General features: G+C 42.5%; 1 protein-coding gene across 1 annotated transcript in view; it reads right to left on the reverse strand.

Annotated features, from left to right (window-relative positions):
- The window catches only part of LOC109529977 (cingulin-like protein 1), a 29949-nt gene extending 20082 nt beyond the window's left edge, over nt 1-9867 (reverse strand). The window contains exons 1-2 of the mRNA XM_019893453.1: nt 9790-9867; nt 837-950 (exon numbers count right to left, since the gene is read on the reverse strand). The gene's annotated coding sequence lies outside the window, so the exon portion shown is untranslated. The remainder of the gene's footprint in view (nt 1-836; nt 951-9789) is intronic.
- Between the last annotated feature and the right edge of the window lie 122 nt (nt 9868-9989).

The raw sequence follows: 9989 nt of genomic DNA on the forward strand, positions 1-9989 counted from the left end.
TGATACAACAGCGGTTGACACCAATCATCAAAAGGATTTTGGGGAACCCTCATCAAACGCGATGTCGTCACATCACACAAGTTTGCATCTCGTCCAACCAAATGAAAGGTGCACCTTTACCAGTCTGGAATACATCTGTGTCAGCACTTCTAATACACCACTTTTCATCAAAGTCTAACATGTCAAAAAGTGGAAATGATAGCTTGCCGCCGGCAAATTAAACCCAAGTACAATAAACTCAGCCAATGAAGAAACACGCTAGACACTATAGTAGCGAGTGTGACGTTAATCATCCAGTGCGTTCTTTTCCCGAGGCTGGAACCCACACGTCTCCTAGCTTGCGCGCCGATGGCACGAGCGGCTGAGCTCAAAAGCCTGCGCCGCTAGCTCACCAGCCAGGACCCGCTTTTGAGAATTTACGAGGCCCAAGGCCAGACAAACGCACGTGTACGATGCAAGCTAGCATCGGTCAAGACGGATCTGTCATGCGCAAAATACACCAAACACTTTAAGAAGCTGCGGATGGTCATGGGTTTTACATTTAGGGTATTTTACGTTCTGCATACACCCACAGACCAACCCTGTTGTTGCCGACAAGCTGACAGAACAGGACAGGAAATGGACACAGCTGAATTGTGATTCTCAGAGGAACATTTCCGCCCCCCCCCCCCCACCACGAAATACTTTCACGTAATATTTCGATTTATGAAGCGACTATATCCTCAAATTCACGAGGAAAAGAGAGACAATATAGAGCAAAATAATTTCCCCAAAATGTTCGCTAGGGATTTATACTATGTGGTAAGTTTGGAATGACTTCAAGTGCCATAATTTACCTGTTGGTCGTCTGTGATATCCGAATGTACAATATGCACCCTCTCTTCTATTAGCTGCTGTAGTTTGCTGAGAGAAACTGGGAATTCCCCTCCGTTTTTTTCAAACACTGGACACTGGATGCAAAAAAAAAAAAAAATGTTGATTACAATATTTTCATTTGTTGACATACAATGTCACAAAATCCTTTAAACATTAATTTGGGGATTGTGGATGGGGAAATTCCGGTAATTCCACCATCCTAATTTAGACAGCGGTGACCATTTCTTGTAACGATGCCTAACTCGGCGATAAATTTAAATTTCTCTTTTTCCAAAGGTTGCGCCAGCTTCTGCAAAACTTGACAGCAAACATTGAGCGCCTGCTCAAGATGTACTCATTATTGCGAGTGTTGATGATATATCTGATAATGATCAAAACACGGCATCGCCGAGCAAGACCGGCGGCGGGATCATCTCGAAGAAGGAAGTCAACTCCGATGCATATGCAAGACTTGCAGATGGCAATTAATTCCCCACTCGCGACATGAGTGATGGCATTCATAACATGAGTGGGCCGGATGGTCATGACACGTTGAGATAATGATGTCCAATAAAATGCACTTGAAAGACAGTTATGGTCTCATTAGATAGATTGGGCGACACGTAAACAAGTCATTACGGAATATAGAAGATGTTGCTCTGTGCATGTGTTTGTCTTGACAAAGTAAAAAAAAATGAATACATTTAAATATACTGTTGTCAAACTTTTTTTTTTTTCTTTGTTTTGCTTCATGCCAGGAATTTGGGCAACCCAAGTCCGCTTTGGGAAACGTTGCCAAGTAACAGGAGAAGGAGAAACAAATGTTTCTCTTAGCTTTGCTGATGTACTAAAACTGAACGCAGGCGCAGAATCCTCGACCTTTCATGACAAATCTTGCAACTGAAAATAGCGGGGGACATTTTTCCAAATATGGAAAGAAAAAAACAAGTAAAACCATATGATTTGCTCCTGCATTGACACTGCTTTTCCCCATGGATAGGTTTGAAATGCCAACAACATCGTCATGATAACTTTTTAGGTTTGAACCCATAGGATCAATGAACCATCGCTAACCTGGCTTCATGCTAAATAGTTGCCCTCTTCAACACAAACGGAACCTCAACACATCATCATAAAACATTTCTGTCGCCGCTTAATAGTCAAAGGTGAATCTGTAAAGTTTCGATTCGGGAAGACTTACTCGAAGAAACGGAGCGAGCGACGAATTCATGGCGACAGGATTACCTCAAACTCATTTCCTGACTGAGCTCAGACCACTTGGGGGGCTCGTCTTTGCATGTGTGGCAGTGGGTGGGCTGCACTAGTGTGTGTACATGGAGACGACCCTGACAACAGTCTGAACAGTCTGCGTTGGTGCGACTGGATGAATGGCCGCTGGAGCCGAGGATGAGGAAAGAGCGCGGATACGGATTTGTAACTGAGAGTCGGCGCTTGGAATTGAAGCGGATATAAAATTGACAGACGTGAACCAAATATAAAGCTGAACAGTAGTGGTTCCTTTCATGACACGTTCAAGACAACCTTTCGACAAAATGTATCAACGAAAACATTGAAACTGGCAGTCTGAAATCACACCGAAGTTATGGCGACCTTTCAACAAAATGTATCAACGAAAATATGACACTCACAGTCTGAAATCACAACTGAGTTATGTGACATTAAATAAACAATGACTAAATTGGAAGATAATGCAGGTTTCCAGTCCGCACCCCCCCACCCTGTCGTTTGGATCCCCACCCCAGGGTGTGTCTCCTTGCAGCCAGATAACTGCGCGGCAGGACGCCAGATCTGACACACCTTAATAGGCAGGTCGCTATGATGTGGGCATTGCTGTCGCTTCCCTTTTTTTGTTTTTTTTTTTCCCTCTCCTCATATCTGCCTCCTGATCAACATGCCCAATATGACGTGAATGCTTTACAAGATTGTGCAGGTACTGCCTCGAACAAACCACGCTAAGTACTGTCGACGGCGTCATCGTAAACGCCGATAATTCCACCGTGTGTTGAGTCAGACTAGGTCTGTTTATGACGGCAAAAAAAAATAAAAATAAGACGGTCACGAGAGGAAACAAACGCGTTGGTGTTCCGTGCAAAGGCCAACTTCATTTGCTACGTAGAGGCAGCAAACAAAGTGAACTCCTTGGAAACGGCTATAATAGGACCTGGGCCTTCAATAGCGAGTCTAAAATGACTTAACTTGAGTTAATGACAGCAGAACACACTTGAAGAGAGCACGTACGTCCGATCACAACAACAGTGACTAGTATGGTGCAATGAATCTGGGATCCTCGAAAGTCTGTTCGCTCTTGCGCTAGCTGGTGGCTAGCACCTCTCATTCCATCATGGAAGGCCCCTCGACAACACACTGACATATATTCCAGCCACTTTTTTTTTTTTTTTTAAACACGGCGTGCGGTTTGTTCTGTAAAAATACAACAAGTTGCAACACTTGACACTATTCAAAAAACGAAAATTTCATTTGTCTTGTCGAGTTGTCCATGAGACTGTCTTTCCTTTCCTTTCCTTTCCTGAGTCAACTTTGGGAAGTGAGGCTTTGTAAGGCACTTCTCAGTAGTCAGCGCACACAGCAAAGTTGTCACGGTTGCCCCACAACAGTTTGGGGGGGGGGGGTGCACGGAGACGCGCTTTAAGTAACACCTTGTGTGGTGTCGACAACAGACAAACACATTCTTACCAGCGGCGAAAGAAAAACGGCGACACGTTTAGATTGCAATTAAATTTTGATGTAAACAATTGTTGTTGCTTCACGGTGAATTGGTTGTTTTGTATAGTACAGAAGAAACCCAAAAATTAGTCGTCATATAATATGTAAATATTAGTTCTAAATTGGACCCGCAAATTGGTGCCGTTAAATCCGGCTTCTTTTATCTTAGGCAGATGGCTAAAGTAAAGCCTTCGTCACTTCCCGGCTGAATTACTGAATGCACTTGACTTTGGAGTCAGCCAATCCTCCTCCATTAAGTGTTTCCAGTTGGTCCAGAATGCTGCTGCTCGCCTCTTGATTTATTACTTTGTTGTATGAATTCTTTTTGTTCCATGTACGGCACTTTGTATACAGCGGTGGTTGTTTTAAAGTGCTCTCGAAATACACTTGAGTTGAGTTGTTTGAGTTTAGACTGACACAAGTATTGAAAGCCGTGATTTAAATCTCACCACTTCATCATTCAAATAAACACAATATTTGCAAAGACAAACACTGCGGAATAGGCAATAACCTGTTTTGACTGCATCATGTTACTGAAGGGTCCTTAGGGTCTTAGCAGTCTGTCAAGCTACAGTCTGCCGGTCTAGTTTATTGCAGCCATTTTTTTTTTTCGCTAATAGAAAAATAAACAATTTGTGGACCAAGCCAGACCATATTGCTCCACCTCGACCAAACAATGGATCCCGGATTTGACGCAGCGGTTGTTATTATTAAAATGTATGCATTAGTTACCGAGAGATTAATGCTCTGTGAAGCACAACACAATCCAAAAGTTGGGTCTGAGCCTCACAGACTGACGTACCATGGTGTAAAACTCGGCATTTCTTATAGCTTTATGGTCAAGCATACCTACCTGATATACAATTTAACATTGAAAATATGCATCTAGAGCTGGATCCCAGTTAATGTTCATCGAGGTTTGGTCATTTTAAATAAGGATATCTCATGTTTTGTTATCGGTAGCTAAAACCGGAAGAAGCTAAAAATAAATGAAAATTGTTCCTTCCACCTCATCATCATGTTTGATTAGCATTGGAGCGACTCATGTATCCAGAGAGAGCGGGTTCAGACAGACATAAAAGATACGTTGTGCATTTTCAACTCTTTCACACCACTCCAAAAAGTAGAACATTGACAAACAACAACAACAACAACAACAACTCTCCAAGCACTGCAGCTCCCACCAAGCCTGCACCCACTCGGCCCTGTGACGAGGCTTAATGAGTAATAAGCACTGGGTGACCAGTTTTGGAGTCAAGCCAACACTCCCAGATGCCAAATTGAAGCCTGGAGGTACTGCATAATGCAAAACAACACTCATTAAAACTTGAAGGGGAAAAAAAACAAAAACAAGGCGCTATAAAATGCAAAAATTTCACCACGATGCATTTCAGGAGAAGCTTCGTGGCAATTTCTCCACAACGGAGACGAATAATTAGAGCTCTCAAGCATCCATTAGGGGAAGAAATTACAACATGTAAAAATGGGCTTCATGACCTATACGAGATGGCTTGAGAATTAGCTAGATGGGGATGGAGAGAGCTTGGAAAAGGCAACGGAATGAAAATAAGGGACACCAACCGCGGCATCTCGGGGCCATGACCCCGCCCGACACAATCGGCCCCGGTGTTACATTTGTATTTGTGTCAGTGTTTTTATCATTACAAAACTCTTTGCGTCTTTCAGTGCTTTTGGCGCACGTGGCAAAGAAAGCCGGGCCCTTCAGCACAAAATTTTCTCCAGCTAAAGTGGGATGTTCAAGAACCTGCCTCACTGTGTTGTGCACCGTGCGCAATTCCCTTTCGGTTTCTTCTGCAAGTTGGTGAAGACAGAGTTGTGAGACATTTTTATTGTCTGCACTCAACAGTGTGATTTGGATCAAATAATACATCAGTCATTTATCCGGAGGCTGAAAAGCCTCCCATAACACATTATGGTCATATCTTGGAGATTTATCAAAGAAAGCCAATCTGGCATGAGAGGAAAATACTTGTCGGGTGCCCATTTCCTCATTCCCTTCTCAACCGGCCACGGAGAGTCTAATCTTTGTGATCGTTTCGGAGGTTGAAATGGGCATCAGTCGAGTTGTTCGCAAAAATTTCGGTGCCAATTGAGCACGGCATTTGGAAATTATTAGCAATGCAAGTATAATGGTTTTAATGGAAAATATTGTTCGGTTCTGCCCACTAAAACATGGGAAACGGGGGCGTGGCTATATCACTGACTAGAAAAGGGGTTTTTGAGAGAGGGTAGTTTATTTACTGATCTCTCCTAAACAAATTGATCAACTTGAAAGTGCAAGCTAATATCATTTTCCTGAGAAAAATACATAAACTGAACTTGTTAGTGAAAAAAATGGACCATCTCGACTGGATGATCCCTTTAAAGAATGACGTCGGTCCTCCAGAATGTGCCATCCAAGAGAAATGCTGATTAGTAAGTTGATTATTCAGGAGCTCCTTCACTCTCATTTGCATGTAGCTAAAACTAGAAGGAGGCAATGTTTGGCTTCTGACTGACTGCGGGGTAATACAAACACGACATAACAGGTTTGGTGAGTCAAACGCACTGTTGGTAATTTAGGATGGCTTTTTAAGAGGCCTTCTATTTCTGCACGTACTCGCATAGAAATGAATGTGAAGCTGGGCTTTGCTTTTAAAAGTACAAATGTTAAAAAAAAAGGGGGGGTGGGGGGAGATGACGAGATTCTGGCTAATTCTGTCCATCTTCATTGCGAACAAACTGGGGAAGGTCTTTTCCTGTTCCAACTTGACAAATTCTTCAAAGAAGAGTGAAAGCGCCGAAATGGGGATGACTCAATACTTTCTATTCATTTCCTGTATTTGGAATGCTCAAGTGGCCCAATACTTTTGCCTGTATAATGAAACCAGGTAGCGTTTGAATCGTCTCAACTAATGCATTAAGCAAGTTAAACATCATCAAAGAAATTCATTCAGCCCAGTTGCCTTCCCTTCAGAGTCCAGCTAGCACATTATTGCACTGTCAACAAAGTCTGCTCGTGCTTTGTTTGTAGATTTGCTGTGATGGTCGGGGAAAACAAAAAAAAAAACAAAGAATTACGGGATTGAAAGGTTTCCTGTTGACATTAGAGGCATTTGAAGCCGCTTGTGACAAGTGGCAAACGGATCTGCACTAAATTCTCTCTTCTGTGACTTCCCTTTTAGCTTCATGCTCACCTCCTAAATCCATTTGCATGCATAAACTTTTAACCTCTGCCCAACACAGAAATGCCAGATGATTCATGAGTATTATTTGGTTGCAAAAGTCCCTTCACATCATTTCCCAGAGATATACAAGTCATCCATTCTCAAAATGCATGACATTCCAAGAGTTGTTTCTTCAAGCTGCATGCCCACTTTCTATTTCAGACACATTTGTAATTTAGCCACAGTCCTTGAGAAAGTTATGCTTTTGAGAGGAGGATCTGCTGCGCTTGCCAGGCCAAGATGAGCAACAACGGATGTTCAAACTGCTTTTATTTTTACTAGCATTTGATTTTGTTTTCTTTTTTCCGGAATATATTTTCCTTAATTTGGGCAGATTTGGTTATAACTTTTATTCACACAATTTTATTCATCTTTAGATGTTTGACTATACGATACTTTACTATACGTTTACACTGAAAAGCATGTATGCCGCGTTTTCGTTTAGAAGCTCAAAATTATAGTTGACAGCCAAGCCAAACTGAACATAATGTCACGTGAATCGAAAAGGCAACAACAAACCCCAAACTTAACTGGCATTAAAATTAGTGTGGGTCAGCAATTATCTTTTACATATGTAAACTACCAAGCGACAAAAATGGTGGGGCAGAGGGAGAAAAAAATAAATAACATAAGTCATGCTGCTTCCACTGATCCAGTTTAGCATTAGCATCCCCGCGTCAGGTCAATCAAACAGCGACGTTAAGAACTGATGCAAACTGATAACCCTTCGAACGGTGGCAGTTTGATACAAACACATTTGTTGGATTGCTAAATCGTCCACCGAGCATGAGGCACGTTCCATATCTCGTTGCTTCGATAAATCACAGCTCTTATGAGCGGCTGGGATGTAATAACCCTGTAATAACCCTGTAATAACAGGGTGTAAGCATTCAGTGATGGCCAATCAGGAGCAGAAGAATGTCAGCAATGACTAGTGCACACCGTGCTCTTCCCTGACCCGCCTCACGGGCTGACAAAGCTCAATGACGCGAGCGGGTGAGAGGCAGAGAAAGTGGGTTGGATAACCATGTACAACACCACTTCACATTTCACTCATTGAGCCTTTGTTTTAAGGCTACGAACACACGCACACACAAACACGAGCGTCAAATATTCCAAATATTTGGCGGAACGGTAAGTGATGTTCGCCATTCCAACTATTTCATGTGTGCTACCATTCCGCTCACACCCTCATTCCTCGCGCACCTCCAACAACCATCCAGCTTCCTACTTCCCATGATTCACTGCTGATTGGCAGATTAGGCCATTATGTCAATTTCGGGCAGGCTGTGATTTAATTAGCTCTGTTGTACAAAATTCAACAGATCAATATGAAGGAAACAAATCTCATGAAACGACCGGGGATAAGCAGTTATGCTACAACTGGACTTTGTGGTACAGTACCAATTCAAATGAGAGAAAAATAAAAACGGAACTTTCATATTCATCTATCCATTTTCTAATCCACTTAATCCTCATGAGGATTGCGGGCATGCTGCAGCCTATCCCAGCTGACTTCCGGCAGCAGGCGGGGGACACCCTGAACAGCTAATTGGGTGCCAGCCCATCGCAGGACAAATCGCGGAGAAAACCCGGGCAATCACAGGGAAAACATGCAAACTCCACACAAGAAGGCCACCATGTGTGTGGACACTAAATAAATAAATAACATTGACATGTATGGTCAAAAATAAATCCCACAGGCCAACCAGAATGGAACCTTTTTTTTTTTTTTTTTACTTTTTCAAAAATTGTAGCTTTTGCAATTTGAAAAATTGCCTTCTTCTACATTGCGATGTCAATTTAAATGTGATTAATTGCTCTATTGTAAAAGCTCGACTCACTACTATGGTTTGCCTATGAGGGACATAACAGATTATAAGAAATACAAGGGCCTGTCAATCAAAAATAGCATCGAGAGGTTTTAAAAATAGATCCATAGGAATAAAAACAGTTTTGCGGCACATCATTATTCAGCGAATAACGAGTGGCAGAGTGACACTCGCACTTGGTGACTGGATTGAGACGGCCGCATTCTAATGCTCGCCGTGAATTCCACAGCGTTAATGATTGATGGGCACCAAATGCCACCTCAGGGTGTTCCTCATACCAGAAGACTTGACATTTGCAGTATAATAGAAACTGACGGCGCACATAATGGGCGGCTTGTGCACTAAGTGACCAGTTCATCGAGCCTGATGCCACATATGGCAAGAAGTGCAAGGCAAGTCCTTCCATCCAATGACGATTGAGGAGCTGCACAATTTATACCGCAGCCAATACAAATGCACAACAATTAATATGTGTTGCAAACATACAATTCGATGTAGACAAAATTTTCCAGATTACATGCACCGAAAATTCTTTGAACATCGATTTGTGTCACCTTTTTATTTTGACGTGTTTACCTCAAAATCAAAGTGGTGGTCGATTGTTTTCATAACATAGCAGAATTTGGTGTACTCGAGCCCATGGGCCTGAAATGGTGTGAAATTACAATTACAAACACAATAGGACAAGGAGAGGAGAACGACAAAACCAACAATGACACCTTATGTCATCCTGATCGATGACAGATTGGCAACACCCTGAATGAAAAAAATCCGGCAAGGCTTGCACGCCTCAACAGAAAATTGAATGTGACACAGCCGCAGCATGCACTCGAAAATGGTCACATGGCCGCCATGCAAGACAAGCACATGGAAAGAATTTTACTCACAGTTACGAACAAATAATTTTGCGTTTCCTATATTGGTGAATTGTTTTCCTGCTTCACACACCGATTGAACTCTCGGTAAGATGCAGCGCGGTGCAGCTCGGCATCACTAAATCTCCAACTACCGAAATAAACAATGAACAACGATACAGCAAGCAGCTACGTGAATATCGTTCTAGGTGTGCCTAATGGTGTCTATGTACATTTCCGAGTCGTGTTCTTAAAGATAACACGTTGCATCCTTACCTGCAAAACGCAGATCGGATCCCTTGTGCATTGATTACCAAGTGTCTCGTGTTCTTTAAGAAAAAAATTAAATAAAAGCTAGACTGTGATCCAAATCATGGAGGAACGATTGACAAATTCAGACCGTGTAGTTTCGGACCCCTTTTTTTGGCAATAATGTAGCGTGTGTGTGTGAGAAAGGGGGTTGGAGGGGCGGGGGG

Source organism: Hippocampus comes, unplaced genomic scaffold, assembly GCF_001891065.2.
Source record: "Hippocampus comes isolate QL1 unplaced genomic scaffold, H_comes_QL1_v1.1 scaffold428, whole genome shotgun sequence".
NCBI classification, from domain to species: Eukaryota; Metazoa; Chordata; class Actinopteri; order Syngnathiformes; family Syngnathidae; genus Hippocampus; species Hippocampus comes.